The sequence below is a fragment of the Camellia sinensis genome, chromosome 4, assembly GCF_055761805.1.
Source record: "Camellia sinensis isolate YWXY chromosome 4, ASM5576180v1, whole genome shotgun sequence".
NCBI lineage: Eukaryota > Viridiplantae > Streptophyta > Magnoliopsida > Ericales > Theaceae > Camellia > Camellia sinensis.
Window position 1 is genome coordinate 44,380,575 of NC_138964.1, and position 18,157 is coordinate 44,398,731.

At 33.8% G+C, this 18,157-nt stretch overlaps 1 pseudogene across 1 annotated transcript; it reads left to right on the forward strand.

The window, feature by feature from the left end:
* The first annotated feature begins 8,080 nt into the window (after positions 1–8,080).
* Positions 8,081–14,310, forward strand: LOC114270464 (nuclear pore complex protein NUP43-like; annotated as a pseudogene). Its single transcript, XR_014366402.1, has 5 exons — positions 8,081–8,762; positions 10,987–11,055; positions 12,817–13,049; positions 13,517–13,590; positions 13,741–14,310. The product of XR_014366402.1 is annotated as a nuclear pore complex protein NUP43-like (transcript).
* Positions 14,311–18,157: the final 3,847 nt, after the last annotated feature.

Genomic DNA, 18,157 nt, shown 5'->3' on the forward strand with positions numbered 1-18,157 from the left:
GCTATCATCACATACATATAAATATATATATATATATATATATATATCCTCAAGGTAAGGGCAAAAATGTCATTTAACAAAAACACAAACTCGAAAATTTTCCAACATTTGATGAGCATTCAAGTAACAACCTAAAATATAGTTCTATTAGCACACCCAACTTTATCTTACTATGCATGTTTGTATTATTTCGATATCAATTGTCCAAAAATAATATTAACTTCCAAACAAAATTATTTGTTTAAATATCGTATTGAATAAAAATTTTATTTGAACAATTGAATTTTGTTTAAAATTGAAATTCGAACAATTAATTTTTATTTCAAATTTAATTTTCAAACAACATTAATAATTTATACTTGGAAAAAAAATAATGAGTTAGGAATAGAATTAGAGTAAAGATATAATTACCTAATTTTTACACAAATTTATAGACTATCTCACATGGGTGTATAAAAGAGTTCGTAGAATTTTGTATGGAAAACAAAAATAATTCATTTACATAATTTTTTTCTCCCAAATGTGTTTTTGACCTGTAAGAGAATGATTATGACATTTTTATCGGTCAAAAACATATTTGGGAATATGGAAGGAAAAATTGTATGGATGTAGCATTGCTAGTATAGAAAAATTGTATGGATATAGCATTGCTAGTATAGAAAAAATAGACATTCATTGTTGGCAATAAACTCAATGGCCTAGGGTTTTTAAAAAAAAATAATGTTTGGTCTATACAAAATCCTCAGTTTGGTCGAGCTTGAATTATGTGGCACTATCAAAAGTAAAAGAAAAGAAAAAGAAGAAGAAAAAAAAAACCACACGTTTCTTTGCTCTCTTGGTCTACACCAACAATCCTCTCTCTCTCTCTCTCTCTCTCTGCCTCTCTCAAACAAATGGTGTGGTCTCTCTCTCTCCTCTCTCAGATCTGAATCTATGAAGAAAAAAAAGAAGGGAAGGGGTGATTGGAGAACCGACCTCCAAACCCTCGCCGCCACTCCTTTGCTGACCACCGTGAACCACCCACCCTCTTTCATGAACCTCGCCATTGCAAGTCCAACCCCCTTTTCCGCTATTGCAAATCGCAGGTCACCATGCCAGAGAAAGAAGCAAAAATGGTAGGGAAAGAGTGGGCTTAAAAGCACCATTTTTGTAACGCCCCCAAATTATTAAGAATAAAACAACATCCAAAGGGATAGAAATATATATATATATACCAATAATAATAGCCAGTGAGTACAAGATTAATCCCAAAGATTCTCTTTCTCATTGAACTACAAGTTGCGAATCAGAACTCTTACATGAATAATTTTCATAGTTCAAAAAGCTAGAGAAATTCATAACAAATGCCCTACGGGCTTACAATCTTTAATGTAAAGCCTTCATTGAACAAAAGAACTCATGGTCCCAAAACAAAACCAAAGCTCCAAAATGTCATCTCCCATGTTTTGCAAAATGTTCTTGGCTTAAACAAAAAGCATTGATCCATTCCTACTTCATTGGGGTGGTTGCTGCTCACCAAGTCCTGAAATTTTGTTACATAGGAATGAGCAATTGGCCAGTAGAGAATATATTTAACCAAGTATATAAACATTTGATTTAAATTATGCATAACCCATGACCCTTACCCATGAACACTAGTCCCGCAATCCCATATTCCCATGCACATCGCTCCAATTCATTCCATATTTCTATATTTCTTCATCCTTACACAGATGGCTCATGGGCACCTCAAGTCCTCCACATTCATCGTCCTCACACGATCAGGCACGTGGACACCTCAAACATTCCCATATTTATCATCTTAGCATGATTGGGCAAGTGGGTACATCAATTTCCCCGTGCGGGTAATATTGTGACACACATCAAACAATTTATTCAATAACTCTAATTTTGTCATAATACAAGATGCATTGACACATCATCAATTTATCCATTAATTCCCCTTTACTACCAGCCAATACCCATGAACAATGATTAAGGCTTCACAAGTGAATTAGGGATTTTCATTCAATTGTTTCATTTTCCAAGATTCATGATGTGTACATCGTTTTTCATTAAGCAATAACCAATTATTCCATAAAATTTGGGGCAAAAACTCTATATCACCATTAATGCTCACATATGAATCACCCATTCCCAATCACACACACACATATCATGAAAGTAATACAAAATCAAACCAAACCATAGATATACAAGGGTAAAAATATTCCCACCTTAAGGTTGTGTGTGAAGGAATGAAGACCCAACAAAATGAACTTCCAAACTATCACGATCCAATCGGTTCAAAATGTAGCTTTCAACAAGATCAACACCTTTGATGAAGAAACAAGGATAGATTCTTGTTATAAATAGATGAAATCTAGTATAGCGATCCCGATTTTCCCTTTCTTTGTTTATTGTATTCCGGACTTGGTTCCGTGGTTGTGTTGTTATCTTATTCTCATTTTCATCCTTTACTCTTTGTATTTGAGTCTTGGGTTGTGTTGGGCAGGTTTAGAACAGGTTGGTTGTGTTTAGAAACCAAGAGTTGATACCCAGATTTTGGCCTTCACGCTCGAGCTGGGCTTTTGACACTCGAGCGGGCCCTTTGTTGTTGCCTCTCCACTCGAGCGGGCGTTTTGACGCTCAAGTGTGATTTTCCATCTCTCAGCATTTTGTTCCGCAGGTCATTGGACGGTCGAGCGTCCACTTTCACGCTCGAGCAGGGACCATCGACCGCAAAACTTCTAGAAGTGTGCATCCGGTGCTCGAGCTGCGCTTTTGACGCTCGAGCGTAAGTTTGTTTCTGACGCTCGAGCGGGGAGTTCCAAGCTCGAGCGGACCTGTTTTTATATCACTTCGGGATTCCACTTTTTGGATCACTTTTTGACTTTCTTTCTCTCTCTTACTTTTCAAAACTTCCATTGGAGAGCTCCTCTCTCTAGAATACAGCTTCTCTCTAAGGTTTGATCTATTTCTAGTGATCATCTACCTTAGTTCCTTTATATAAAGTGTAGAGCTTGGCGTGGGCTACCTATCAATCCAAAAATCTCTGGGTTTAGAGCATTTCGAATTTCTTCATCTTCTCCACTTGGTTTCATCTCTTGAGGTAAGGATAACTACTCATTTTTATGATCTTTAATATAGATGTTGAGCATTTTGAATAGATGGTTTGATTTGGGAAGTTAGGGTTTGAAATTTGGAATATTGAAAAGAGGGGTTTTGTTATTTTAACCCATACATGTGTATTTTGGGTCTTAAAATGAGATTAGTGATGTTAATTGTTGCGGTTTGGACTATTGGGTCAATATTGGGAAAAATTGGGAATATGCCATATTTGGGCTTTTATTGGGTCATTGGTGTAATTAATGACTTTCATTGGAATTATGAAATTGGGATGAAAATGATGAAATTGGCGTAATATGAGATTGAATGGTGGAGTTGGATTTATAAATTGCTCACCTTTGAAAATATTGATAAGTTATATGTTGATGCATTTATTATCTGTTTAGAAATATTTGTTTTAGGCTATCGGTGGAGGATAGTCTTGATTGTTCTAGACACTGCATGATGATTAGGCGAATTAAAACTAATCAATTGAATATGTCATTGAATATGACGGTTGGAATAATACATTGAATTTGTGTATTGATTGATCTTGTATATGATATGTGTTTATATACATTGTGTTGTGTGGGAGGAGATAGGGGATGTACTCCACGGTTTGGGAGGAGATAGGGGATGGACTCCTAAACCGGATATTATTTGGGAGGAGATAGGGGATGGACTCCATTGATACAGCGAATCTGTGTATCATTTGTGAAGTATGGAAGTGTTTTTATGTGATATTGATACAGGGAATATGTGTATCTATTGTGAATTTTGGAAGTATGTTGATTTGAGTTATTATCTCATTTAAAAAGGAAGTGTTTTAATATGAGCCGTAGTCTCATGAGAATTGTTTGGCCAGGTTCTAAGCCATGTTTTCAAATTAAAATTGTTAGGTAAAGGAAAATGGAATGAAACATGGACATATTTGTCATGGAATTGGATTGTGTTGTACGTTGGTTTATATGTGTTAAACATTTATCAAATGCTAATTTTTAGTTATTGCTCATATTATATTTAGCATATCTCTACTGGGCGTTGGCTCACCCTATATGGGACATCATTTTCAGGTTCAGGTGATATGCCACCTCCAAGGACGTAGCTTGGGAGGCTTGAGGCTGATAGCTCTTTTTGTTGTTCTCCTTTGTATATTACATGTATATCAAGCCATGGGCTTATTTTGTGTAAAGAGTTAGAAATTTACTTTTGTTGAACCCAAGTGTTGACTTGGAAAGTTGTAAGCCTATAGGGCATTTACTTTTGTTGTCAACATGTAATATCTTTTGTAAGAATTCTCTGATTAATGGCAGTATGCTTTATTCTTTTGAGTTCATGTATGTCATGAATGTATGATTTATGGGTTTATTTCGAGGGCGTTACATCTAGAGTTTTGGTACTAGGATTTTCGAAAAAGAGGAGTGAGAAAAAGAAAAGATGGAAAAAGTGAGAGAAATGAGTCAAAAACTGGGTTTTAAAATATTTGCTCCTGAACAGACCGCTCGAGCGAAGTGTACAAAAGCAAAGAGACCGCTTGAGCGAACTTTACACTGCTTGAGCAATAAATGTAAAGTCTCAGAAGTTTTGCAGAGGTACAGTGAAATCACTGGGAGGCTCATGTCTTCGCTCGAGTGACCACAGAACAGCTCAAGCGATCTCGCTTGCAAATAGACAAGATATTGAGAGTTTCGCATCTTTGCTTAAGCAACTAATTGACCACTTAAGCGGTCACCCAGAACAGATTGTTACAATTTTCACTCTCTTTCTTTAAAACTCTAGTGATCAAAACCCACATGACCTCTATTTTGGCACAAACTCCATATATTTTCACACACATTCTTCCATACACACACACACACTCACAAAAAAAAAAAAAAAAAACCCCCAACAACCCATGACGATCCTGACTTGATCTCAAAACTAATCGGCCCTGATTTGTCTATCTTGAAGGGTAATTGAATGGGTGTAGAGAGATTAACCGTTTGTTTTTTATTTAAGACTTCTCTCTCGTCCTGTACATATGCAATACATACAACCATGGCCAAAACAATAGTTGATGATGATGAAATTGAAAATTCCAAGACTAAAGCTTTGTTTTTCTTATTTGAATTTTTATTTCTTGATGTGTTTGTGTTTTTTGGGTGAATTTTGTGAGGTGGATTTATGAATTTTGGATATTTCAAGCGTTAAAATAAAATCTCTGAACCACCCACTTGGCCATTGAAATTGTTGGGTGAGAGATTCATGATTTTGAGATCACACAGAGTAGGGAAATCAAATAGGATGCTGACATTGGCTTGGCCGCCATTGGAGCCGTGGATTTGCACAACTTGTGGGGGAGTTTTCTTTTTCGTTTTTTAATTGGACTGCCATGAAGAAATCTGAAGTTCTAGTGTTTTTGATCATGTAAGAATTTGCATAATTAATCTTAAGATTATTATTATTATTATTCTTGTGCTGGATTTTTGTATTTGCAAGTGTTGTGTGTGTGTTTGTGTGTGTGTGTATGTGAGAGAGAGAGAGAAAGAGAGTGTGTGTGTGTGATTTGGTGGTGGTTAGGACTATTCAAAAATCCGTTCAAACTAGTAATCTAGACCGAACCGGACCGAACCAAACGGAATTGTACGGTTTGGTTTGGTTCTATTAAGAATCGATTTAGTTTTGGTTAAAGAAATATGAGAACCGTAATAACGGTTCGGTTAATGGATTTTATGAAAAAACCACAATTCAAACCGAACTGAACCAAATTAAATTTTAAAAGATATATATATATATATATATATAATATCAAGTTTTCTTTTTATTAATTGATTTTTTGTAATTTTAATGCTATTAGGATGATATAGATATGTAATGTTGTGCAATGTCTTAATATTATTAGTTTTTATCACGAGTTAAATGTAATTAGTTTGAGTAATTATTTTGTTAATATTAACAATTTATTCTTATAAATAGAAATTTTTGGAACCGTGAACAAAACCGAAACCGAACAGTTATTTCAGTTTGGTTCTGGTCTGGTTTTACAAGTGTAATGGTCTAGTCTGGTTCTCAAAATCACAGAACCATTAGGATCGATTTGATTCTTGAATTTTCTTATAACCGAATCAATCTGAACCGCGTGTACACCCCTAGTGGTGGTCGGCAATGGGTGTTAGTGAAAAAGAGAGGCATCGGTGAGAGAGAGAGAGTGTTGTTTATCATTTTAGAGGAAAGAGAGCTGTGAGAGAGAGACAGAGAGAGAGAGAGAGCTTTGTTTACAATTTGAGGGGAAATACAGAGAAGAAAAGAGACGTGGGTTAGATCTGATTCAGTGCCTCTTCTTTTCCTAGCGCATGAAATTCACACATTTTTTTGGCAACAAATAGCAGAGTAAGACTTTCCACTTCATTCAAGCATTTTGGGTGGGCAAAATTTTCGGTGGATGTATCGGAATTGTTTTTTAAAATTCATAGTTGAACTTGATAGAATTTAAAGGGCTCATGCAGTTTTCGTTTCAATGATCCAAATTGTTTATTTTATAAGGTCTTTCATATATATCATCTATAAAAAAAAAAAAAAAAACTTATTTCAATCCAATAAACACAATTTTTATATTTTATTGTATTTGTTTCAAAAAAAAAATAAAAATAAATAATAGATGGTCTATTTTTTTTAAAAAAAAAAAAAACATGCTTCTTCATTTTTTAGACAAAAATATTATAAAATAAAAATATTATAATTATTCGATCAATTTAATTTCTTTTTGAGTAAAATACACTAAAAATTTTACAAAATAAACGATTTAAATTAATAAAATAAAACTATGAATTTCACAAGCCTTTTAAATTTTCTTAAATTTATATTTAAATTTGAACATCATAACTCAAACTGAATTATCTAAGGCCAAAACCTTCCATTAGACTATCTGTAACTCAGATTCAAATCTTTCATCAAATTTAAATTTGATGAAAATTTAGTGAAAATAGTAATCCAACCATTTCACTAAATTGGTATCAAACTAAGGGAATTCTACTTCTTTTATTAAATTAATGGAGTGTTTAACCTTTCATCAAATCTCGTAAATGGTCGTTAGTGGACGACTGGATGAATGACCAGCCGGTCAACTGATGGACAACTGGCCGGACAATCGGGTGGACGATCAAATTGGAAAAATTTTGAAAAAAATTTATATTAAGGCCTCGCTTGGCATGCAACATCTTTAATCTAAAAGTTAAAAAGGTACTAAAAAAATCAAAAAACCTATAACATATATTAAAAAGTCAAAGATTCTCTTTTCTTTCTACTTTTTGCATATATTTTCGTAAAAAAAAAATTAAAAAATTATTCCAAACATACTGATTTTTTTACTTTATATTTTAGCCAAAAAATAAAAAATTACTAAAATAGTCTGTTTCCAAACGAGACCTGAGCTGAACAACTGTCCAGACTAGGGCTGTGCAAAATACCGCACGATACGCTAAAACCGCACCGATCCGCATTAATCCGTACCGCTCTAACCGCGAACCGTGATTTAAACTTTAAAATTTATAATTCGCCAACTGAACCGCTTCGCTCCGCTATAGTTAATACATATATATTCTTTAACTTCTAATAAAATATCAATATAAAAATGAGTGTGAGAGAGATTTAAGATATGCAATTTATTACAAATTAATGATTATATATATAAAACATATTATGTAAAATTATTTCGTGTTATATATCTAAAAAATATTATATAAATTAGTATTATATATTATATAAATATATGATAATTAATTAGAATATTCTTCAATTTACTAAAAACTATCCAAACCGTCATTTGTCAAACTATTAATTTATTAATTCACCATTTAATTTATAATTTTACTCTCAAACTATCAAAACAGCACAACTCACACCCCTATCCCACTGATCGATTGTTTAATAAAAATTACAAATTTAACATAATCTAATTTTTATTCAAAATTTGATGAAAAAAACTATTAAACCGTGTAGATACTCTTACACTGCTATCAATCACACATCTCACTTTCACAGTTCACTGTCCAAAAACCTTACAACACCCTAGCAATGGCGGTGAACGGGACACCAGAGCCCCTCCACGTCCATAGACTCCCACTCTCCAAATACATCGATGCCCTCCGCTGGTTCCACCTCTCTCCGCCTTTGACCGCTTCGTCGTCCTCGCTGTATTCGACTCCGATTCCAACTCCTCCGCCATCGAAATCCACTCTCTAACCCCTCAAATCTAACTCTCCAATCCTCATGGTCCTCACCCTCAAGAATTTCCTCCCTCAAAGTCTCTCAAACCCTCCACAAATCCCTCATCGCCGCATCCACCTTCTCCAGCTCGCTCCACGTCCTGCTCGCTGACCCGGTCGATGCGTTGATCGAATCGGAGGTTTCGGTGCCTGAGAAGACATTGCACGTTGGACCTATTTTGTGTATTGATGTGCAGGAAAATGGGTCTGAGTGTGTTAGTGTTGGGGAAGATGGGAGGGTGAATTTGGTGAGTGTTGGTAATTCGAATTTGAGACACCGCCGATTTTTCGATAGAAATGGGTTGGTGTCGTATACAGCGGCGAAGTGGGCGTCACCTGTGGAGTTTGCCGTGGGTGGATTTGGGTTTAGTGTTTTGTGGGGTGGGATCAGAGAAAGCCTGGAGGAGCAGCTTCTCAGTTCAAGAGTAATTGGTAAGACCAATTTTTTTTTCCCCATTTTGTACAATTATTGCATGGAAATTTGAATCTTTGTCTGGCATGCTGTTGTTTAAAATTTGAACCTTTTGGGGGTGCTATTGCTTTTCCTTATATGGGAGAACTCATTTTAAACATTGTAGTTTCATCCAAAAATCTAGACTAAAGCAGTGGCAAGTAGGTAAGTGACTAGCTCATTTCTAACCTGGGATGCAAATTTGCAATCTCTCTCTCCAAAATGATCTCATGGAACTTGTTGATCTCCCTATTTGAATAATAAGAAAATTCTATGTAAAATATGGATTCCAATTGGGTTCAGATGTGGCAAATGTTATTATACATGTCAATCATATGGGCAAGGTCTGGACTTGATCATGTTTATTTGCCTCCCATATTTGAGTTGAAACAATGACTCATCCAGTGTCGCAAGGGTACAATCTATCTGTAATAATACATGTATTAATGTATGTGGGTGTGTTTTGTGTGCATGATGTAGAGTGAATGCTTCAAAGTATGGAGTTGGGATTAGAAATATGCTTCAAAGTATCCTTTCCCAATTGTTTGTAGTGTAAGCTTTTTAAAAAATTTAGCCTACAATGTCCCAAACAAATGAAAGAAGAGAGACAAGATTGCTAATCCCTGTTCCCTTTTGGAAAGATTTAAAAAGAGACAGATGATTATTTATGTTGGGGTTCTTTTTTGCTTGTGATTCCCTGCAATTGCATGGTTCCCATTGATTAGTCTGGGTATTACTAGGCAGCTAGTTTTCAATTTTCTGTTCATTAAAATTTTAGTATAAGGCCTACAATCCTTGTATGGAGCAATCTCCGTTGTGTTTTTAATTATTTTTCTCCTATTTATAAGTAAAACTAAATGGGTAAAAAATAGTATAAAATTAAGAAGTCAGAGGAGTCAAAACATCAGATAGGGTTGGGGAATCTTCCCATTTTTTGAAAAGTAGAGATAAATATTAAATTAAAAATTAGGAAAGAATGTCAATCTGAAATATATTTCAGTGAGAGTCCTGTGCAGATTGCATGGGTTGCTCTGCTATTGTCTTTTATCTTAGTGAAAACAACAATTTAGGCTGAATTTTCCAAGTCCTACTTCAATTTGGCTTTGGATTCTAGAGATGTCATAAATTTATCATGCCTATTAGTTGCTTACCCCATACGAAAATGAACCTTTATTTTGGGTACATCTTGGGGGAAGATCCTTTCCAGTTCCAACACTTACTTTATACAACCATCATTCAACACTTGATTCAAATGTCACAATTCAATAGCTAGTCATTATTATTTGTGGTATTTGGATAAAGAGTCGGATGATGATTGTATAAAAAAAGTGTTAGAGAGGATCCAGATCCCATCTTGACACACCTTGAAGGTGTGTAGTTACGTACTTTTATAAATATGAGGTGGGTTTAAAGGTGTGTTCTAGATAATGGTTGGAAATGTTTAGAGCTTATGTGGTTGGCTTTAAAGGGTGATCACTTGAGCTTTAGCTTAGTTCGATCTGGCTATAAGTGTAACTTGTTGGCAAGTAATATTTGAGAGTACAAAGAGTTCTGCGATTTTATATACTTGGAGGTTTCAGCTAATTTGGCAATCATCACCTATTGATCACGTTTTCATGTCTGGTAGAGTTTTGGATGCCAGTACACAAGGTTAAAGCATCTAATTAGAGCATTTTAGTGAGATTTTCGTTTATCCCCCGTTTGAACACGGCTCTTTATGAGAATGATTTTGTTCTCCACTCAGGTTCTTTAATTTTTTATTTTTTTTGGAGCCATGATATTATTCATTTGAACTAAAATCAGTAGTTTTTTTGTGCTCTAATGTGTTAAGGGGACCTATTTCCTATCTGTTCTGATAAAATTTGCTTCTCATCAAATAAAGTTATGATTTTGGGAAAATAAACAAAAGAGAAAAGATGGATGGTGATACGCTTCACATGCAAGGATCATGAGGAGTTCATAATTTGTTGATAATTTGAACATACCAATGTAGGAATTTCTTGAAGCTTAATATGTTTTTAAGTGGTATTAGTCATTTTCTTAGATGAATTTATATTATGCTTCCGAATTTAGTGTTTCTTTTTGTTCTGTTTGCACAATCTTAACTGCATATTTTGACAGTTGGGTTCAACTCTGTCTGTCTGAGTAGAAACAGTTTGTTTTTGTTGTGATGTGATGTGATTCTTCATAGTAATAATGTTGCAGGGCTCATGGAACTACTTATGGGATTGTACGCTCCATTGATATTCATCCATCAAGAAAACACACTTGTATTATAAGATGCTGCTTTTTCATTCTTCATTCCTCTCATAAAAATATGTAGAGTTGATGCACTAAGCTTAACTCATGGGCATAATGTAGTGTCCAAGAATTAAAAACATCAGAAAGTTAAATGCTGAGGCATTAGGACGGGTATACAAACTATTGGGTTTTGTTTTAGCTGTCCCCATTGTTCTCTCATTCTCTCTCTCTCTCTCTCTCTCTCTCTCTCTCTCTCTTCACCTAATATTTTTTTTGGTGGGGGTGGAAGTTACAGTATATTTGGAATATCCAGTGGCTGATAATCTTTATGCTTTGTCTGTAGTTTTCTTAGTTGCTAAAAAGTTTAGTAATGACTTGGTAAAGATAATAAAGATGATGATTTGGAATATAAAGTAAAGCCTATTGTTGTTTGTGTTAGAAACAGATCTTATCAAAATATATCATATTCTGGTTTTATAAGGGGTTTGGGCAGCTATAAAATTATATGGTTTATTTGATTGCCACACTATAACGAAGTTTGCTGTTGTGCTGATGCTGCAGATGCATGCTGATATTCTGTCCTTGAGTCAACTGATTAGGTTTTTTTTATATGAGATAACTAGGATCTCTAATTGTCTGCTGATTAAGTAGCCAAGATAGCTCTGGTTATGTATTGGCGCAAATGCTTCCAACTCTGACTTAAATTGTTTGTATGGCATATATTTTTGTTTCTAGGGGTTTAGAATGATTCGCTTTCTTAAACTTAGCTTGTCGAAGTCTATGAATTTTGATTTCTCAACTATTGTTTCTTTTTTTCTTCCCGCCCCTGCTCCCGCCCCCGTCCCCCTTTTAATATTAAATAGACGAGACAGGAATGATGCTTGTGGGGATATAAATTTTGAATGACGACACGTAACCGAGGTGTCACCGAAGTGCCAGTCGGGGTGCCACGTGTCCTGGTCATGATGTTGAGATAATCTCGGTTAGGCTGAGGTTATCTGCGAGAATACCGGAATCCGGGATAAGCGGATAAAGGACAAGAGTACTAGAATGGGAGAAGACTTCAGTTTGGATAAAGATAAGACTCTTAGAGAGTTTATCCTAATTCTACTGAGAGTCCAAGATTAGCAGTGATCTTAAGTTTATTAGAGCTAGGCTTCTATTGGGACTAGGATTGTGTTGGCTATAAAAGGGAGGCACCCCCATGGGTCTAAGGTATGCTTTTTATGCTCTGTCTAGTGAGTTAAGCACTATTGGTTATCTTTGAGAGATATTTTACTGACTTGATCATCGGAGTGCCCCCGGGTGGACGAACCACCGCGGGATTCTTATATTTCTGTGACAGGTTGTTCGGGCTTAATTTATTCTGTCAGTATTCTCCAACTAAGTTCTCCCTTTTGGTTGTGTGGTCGGAAATCAACACCCATAATGCTTATGAACATTCATTTAAGATGATGCCTCCAAGGAGAATCCCGATTTTACTGTTTAAAAAATTAAAAGGAAAAAAAAAAAATCATTCATTTAAGATGGTTATTTTTGTAAGCATCTGAACAAAATCATTCTACATGAATTTTATGCAAGCTGAATATTTTGACTGATCATGATAATATATTGGTTTACATGCTTAAATTTCATGATGGGTGATGATTCAAAGGATTTTGTGACCACATTGAAATTCTTCCACATTTAATTATTGGATTACATCGTTATTTGGAAACCGAATAAGTTGTCTTTCTGTGTTCTGACTTGAGAAAATTTTTGAGATTGTTTATTTATTATGCTGGTTTACATGAAGGCAGGAGGCTCTTCTGGTACTGCATTTGTGTGGGATCTTCAGTGGCAACAGCAGCCAATAGTTCTTTCTGGGGTTGCAGCATGTGAGTTTCAGTCCCACTCATTATCTGAGAGTGAAATTTGGGAGGTCCAGTATGACATCTATTCTTCAAACATGGGTAACATGTCAACATCACGGGTGTTACTTGTTATGATCTGCTCAGAAGATGGAATCTTTGCTGTTGTTGAACAAGGTATGAAGTTTGTTGCCATATCTAGCCTTTTCCATTTGAGTGCTCTAGTGGAAAGGCTTAAGGTCATCTTATTTGCCAAGTGGCTAAATTCATATTTCTTGTTTTCTGTGGCAAAAAGATGGAGCTGGCACACTTAACCCGAAACCGTAAATCCATCCTATTTCAGCCATTTAAACTCTCATCAAATTATATAAATAAACGGGTTATAAATGAGTTGTATACTTGTTGGGTTGATCTGGTTAATTTGTCGGGTTAATGGGTTGATTGGATTAATTTGCCATACCTGTGTACCAAATTCAACCCAACTCACTTAAACATGTTTATTAAATGGTCAGGTTTTTTAAATGCATACTTCGTTTTGACCCATCCAAACCTTTTGCCTCCTCTACAAAAGGAGTACTTGCTTCAGACAAATATGTAACCTCTCGTCTGGTGGTTGATTTGTTTCACACTGTTCCTTTGGACAGGTGAGGAACCCATTGAACTCTTGGCTGAACCATGTGCTATCAACAACTTCGACATTGACCGACAGAACCCCTCGGTGATGTGTTTTTTCTTCTCTCTTTTTCCTATACTCAGTTTTATCTCAGAGACATACAACATTTTGATCTTGGGGATAAATTACTTTGCTATGTCATATATCTGTGGAATTGTTAAAAATGACTGATGATTTCAATTGTTGCCATTACAGGATGTGATATGTAGTTTAGAGTGGAAGGCTATTGCCATCTTGATGAGGGCATAATTTCTGAAACTAAGATGAAGAATTCAGTGGCATAAATAGGATCTATTCATTATCCTTTCAGTGTATCTTAAAAAGTGGAAGTGATGATCTACTTGGGGCAAAAAGAAGCGGCACATCATGATTTTGGAAAGATGAACTGGGTAGCTTCAGTGTGTTCTGGTAACCAGCATATGCACCCAAAAATGTAAGGTTTATAGTTATGCTCCATCTTATATAGTAGTACAGAATACAGATGGCTTTTTAACAGCGCCAGACTGAATCCATGTTGGAAAAGTAATTGTTCTAATCTTGGGCCATCTGCTTTTGTTTTGAATGACATTGGTAACGAAACACTAAAGCCATGGACCCAAAAAAAGTTGCCATGAAAACTGTTCAGAGCACTAGTGCATGGCTGAGATTGATTTATTGTATTGTGGGGTTTATGGCTTAGATGAATTTTAACCACACAATAATGTTTCTGGATAATATTTATGGGTTTGTAGCATTGTTGCGAACGAAATGCAAGCTTCTGTTGATGCTAACTATGGCTTGGCCCAAGTTAATTGCTTTCAACTACATTAGTAATGTTTATTTATTTATTTGATGTCATTTTCTTTTAAGTGCCTTTAGACTAGAAATGGGGAATGGGTCAAATAAAATTTATTTATTTATTTTACTAAAGAGAAATTTTTTATTTTATTTTTTGTTGTCTTTTTAGGTGGAAGTTTTACAATAACTCTTCCTTTTAGAGAAAATCAAGACTGTTTTATCAACAATAATGTTAGATTGACCACATTTTTATATTATATTAAGTTTTTAATTTTGTCAACACAATATTGGCAATAAGTTTCATAACTAATGTGTATTTGTAATGTAATATCATGCATACAAGTCTAATGTACTATTAAAAATTAGATTAATATTACATATGGTAAACAAGAATGTAGTATCCTTTGTTGACATTGTGTATTTGTGTATTTTTTTGTTTTTTGATCAGCAAAAGTTAGTGATTAGTTGTTAAATTAGTAAGATCTACCTCTGGAGGGAACTTGTTAATTTAGAAAATAATAATAATAATAATAATGAAAAGTTGAGTATAATTTTAAAATATTTGTTAATTTAGAAAGTAAATAAACACTATCATAGAAATATTAAAGTATAATAAGAATTTTTTTTTTTTGGGGGGAGCTACTATTTACACTCTATTTTGTTCCAAATATATTCTTTTTTTGTCCTTATTATGAATAGTTACCATTCTATTTTATTTCAAATAAATTTATTTTTTGTGTATAATAAAAACGACGAAAAGAGTGTTTCTAAAATAAAGTAGGGTGAGAATAGTGTTTTGAATTACTTTTTGAAAATTTAAAACCTAAAACTTATTTTGTTTTTACGAAACATATTTTAAAACTCTTTTTAAATTCAAGTTGTAAAACTCAAAACTTGTTTGGTTGAGATTTTCACAAACACGTTTTCAAAACTCAATTGCCCAAGCACACAAACCTTAACTCAAAGACCCAGCCTTGTATTACTTTCTAAATTAGGTGAATTTTATTTTTTTAATATATTTTTCATTATTAAGTAATTTTATAAAAAAAAATGTGAAACATTTTAAATATATGTAAATTAAGTGGATATAAAATCAGAAAAATATTTCCTTTCTATTATCATTTTCTCTAACATACACAAATATTTTAACTGTGTATGCTCTTAAGTGAACCAAGTTACAATGTATTTCGAGCAAAACACAAAATATAAGTCATTGAAACAAATACGTCAGAAAAATGTTAGTTATCATAAAATTTTATTTAAAAAATTACCCCAAAATGTAAGATTTATGAGGTACAATCTTGATTCCTCTTTTCAGCCATCACAACCCTCACCTACCTCAGTCTCACCTACAGCTAATACTAAAGCCTATGTTGCCTCTACTTCAAACTCAGGCTCACAAAAATCTGATTCAAATTGGTTTCTTGATTCCGGAGCTACTAGTCATATGACAAATGATCTATCAAGGCCATGATCAGGTAGCTATTGGTGATGGTACGACTCTGCCTATTGCTCACACCGGTAATGGACTTCTTTCTACTCCTTTTCCATTTCATCTCACAAACATGCTTCATGTACCTACTCCATCCAACTTGCTTTTAGTCCATCACTTGGCAGTAGATAACAATTGCACTATTACTTTTGATGAAGATTCTTTTCTTGTTTAGGACAAGAACACTAGAGAGTGCCAACAAAAAAGACAAATAAAAATAAAAACAAAACAATTTACTAGCTTGCAATCAAGTTTAGAAAACAAAAGCAAATTTAACCTGCCATATGGCATTTAAAATTTGGCAACATTTGTCCTACACTTAACATTTAATGGAATTTAGACCATTGACTAGAGCTCTTGCACCATTCTAAGAGGTCAAGAGTTCGATACCTTCTACCTGCATAAGGGTCCTATTTGTCTTCCAGTCGTTTTGGGTATCTCTTTCCTTCTTTGGGAGTTTATTTTCAGGTCTTTATGTTATTATTGTTAATTCAAACTTCTTTAATGTTTTGAGAAAAAATGTAATTTAAAAAGGGTTAACTACACTAATGATCTTCAAAGGATATTACACTATATTTTAGTCCTAATTTTTAATTGTTCCTTGTTTGTTCTCAAAGTATGTGATTTGTTAAATTTTAATCCCTACATTAATGTCATTCAAAATCAATAACACAGAAGAAGTATTTTTAAAAAATTACATTAAACTCAACAAAATCAAAATAACAAATAACGAGGACTTGGTGGATTAATCAAAAAGCCAACTTTTTGGAATTAACGGGACATGGTGGAATTAATCAAAAGTTAGCTTTTTGAGAAATTGGTTAAAAGTTAGATTTTCAATTTTTTTTTTTTTGAAAAAATGTACAAAAAAATATAGAGGTAATGTGATCTAAAAAAGTTAAAAAGTTGGTTTTTAGCCAACTTGCCAAATATGCATATTTTTTATAAAAATTAAAGCAAAATCATAAATTCATAATCAAAATCAAATCAATTGAAATTATAATAACCAAAATGGCACAAAAACCAAAGCACAGAGATTACTGTCACAATTTGCCCTTCTTGTAATTAAAATTCTAAGCGTTAATATTGGGAGCACTTTTGGATAATGATTTTTTTTTGTTGTTGAGCTTTGAATATGAAGTTTTTATTTATTAACCCTTCAGAAATTGAGGTTTGTTTTTAATTTTTATTTTTATTATGTATCATTACTTAAAGAATAAAATTCTTTTTTGGGCCTATTGATGAAGAAGATTTTTCTCAATTTTTAAAATTGAAGACCTTTGGACAGAGATTATTTGGCTAGGACTTGATAAAAATAGGGATTGCTTCACTTTCAAATCCATTTTTGAGAGCTCAAAACTAAAATTTGTTTGATTTTATAATTTTTTCAAAATTGTTTTTAATCAATTTTTCTATCCCCGCTCTCCTTCTCTCACATCCTACATATCAATTAATCATTCTCTCTCTCTCTCACTTTTTCTTTTGCACCCATTTATTCATCTACAAAAAAAAAATACAAATCATCTCAAATTATAGAACTCCAACTACAAAATTATTTTTAAAACATATAACCAAATAAAATTTTAAATTTTGAAAACTCTTTTAAAAAATTTATTTTTGAAAATTGATTTCAAAATCAAATCAAACGGATCCTTTTAGTCTTTTGGGTAAGGGAAGTATTTTTTTGTTAGATCTTTAAAAAATGACTCTTTTTGTTTTTTTGTTTTTGTTTTAATTATTAGGCTTTTGGACAAAGAAAATTTTGGAGACTCATCCAACATGGGGACTAGAGCCATTGTTTGAATGGCCTAGGACATGAGTCGGCCGGATGCTTGACTGTGATGACCAGTGTAACGCCCTCAAAAATAAACCCATCATAGCATACATTCACGATATATAAAAGAGTTTCCATATTATAATGATCAGAGTATTCTTACAAAAGGTATTACATGTTGACAATAAAAGTAAACGCCCGATAGGCTTACAACTTTCCAAATCAACACTTGGTTACAAAAAAAGGTACAAACTCTATACAAATAAGCCCTTGGCTTGATATACATGTAATACAACAAAAACAACAACAAAAAAAGTCTACAGCCTCAAGCCTCCCAAGCTACGTCCTTGGAGGTGGCATAACATCTGTACCTGAAAATGATGTCCCGTATAGGGTGAGCCAACGCCCAGTAGAGATATGCTAAACATAATATGAGCAATAACTAAAACATTAGCACTTGATAAATGTTTAACTTAACAGAACTCAACTTTTAAACATGGCTCAGAACTTGGCCAAATAACTGAAATGGGACTACATCTCATGCCAACAATACTACAAACTGCCATTTT